The sequence below is a fragment of the Chrysochloris asiatica genome, unplaced genomic scaffold (genome assembly GCF_000296735.1).
Source record: "Chrysochloris asiatica unplaced genomic scaffold, ChrAsi1.0 scaffold00152, whole genome shotgun sequence".
Taxonomy (NCBI): Eukaryota; Metazoa; Chordata; class Mammalia; order Afrosoricida; family Chrysochloridae; genus Chrysochloris; species Chrysochloris asiatica.
In genome coordinates, this window is record NW_006408670.1 from 5,650,839 (window position 1) to 5,651,677 (window position 839).

The following is an 839-nucleotide window of genomic DNA, read 5'->3' on the forward strand; positions in this document are numbered from 1 at the left end:
AGTGCCTCCTGTGCTGCCTCACTTTCTTGAAAGATTTCAATTTTTATTCCATCAATTCCTGGTGCCTTGTTCTTTGCCAATTCTTTCAATGTAATTTGGACTTCCTCCCTGAGTATCATTGGCTCTTGTTCATATGGTACCTCTTGAACTGGTTGAACATTAACCATTTCCTTTTGGTACAATGACTGTGTATTCCTTCCATCTTTTCTTGATACCCTCTGCAACATTCAATAATTTGCCCAGAGAATCTTTCAATAACGAAACTCAAGGCTTGAATTTTTTCTTTAGTTCCCCCAGCTTGAGAAATGCTGACCGTGTTCTTATCTTTTGGTTATCCAACTCTAAATCATTGCATCTTTTATTATAGTATTTGGTTTTATCTTCTTGAGCTGATCTTTGAAATTTTCTGTTCAGCTCTTTGACCTCTTCAATTCTTCCATTTACTTTAGCTTCTCTACGCTGGAGAGCAAGTTTCAGAGTCTCCTCTGACATCCATTTTGAACTTTCCCTTCTTTCTTGTCTACTTAATGACTTTTTGCTCTCTTCATGTATGATGTTCTTGATGTCATCCCACAACTCCTCTGGTCTTCAGTCTTTAGTGCATCAAATCTGTTCTTCTGATGATCTCTAAATTCAGGAGGGATAAATTCAAGATCATATTTTGGCTCTTGTAGACTTGTTTTCATTTTCTTCAGTTTCAGTTTGAATTTGTATATAAGTAATTGATGGTCTGTTCCACATTCTGCCCCTGGCCTTGTCTTCTCTGATGAAATGGAGCTTTTCCATCTTCTCCTTCCACAGATGTAGTCAATTTGATTTCTATGTGTTCCATCTGGCGA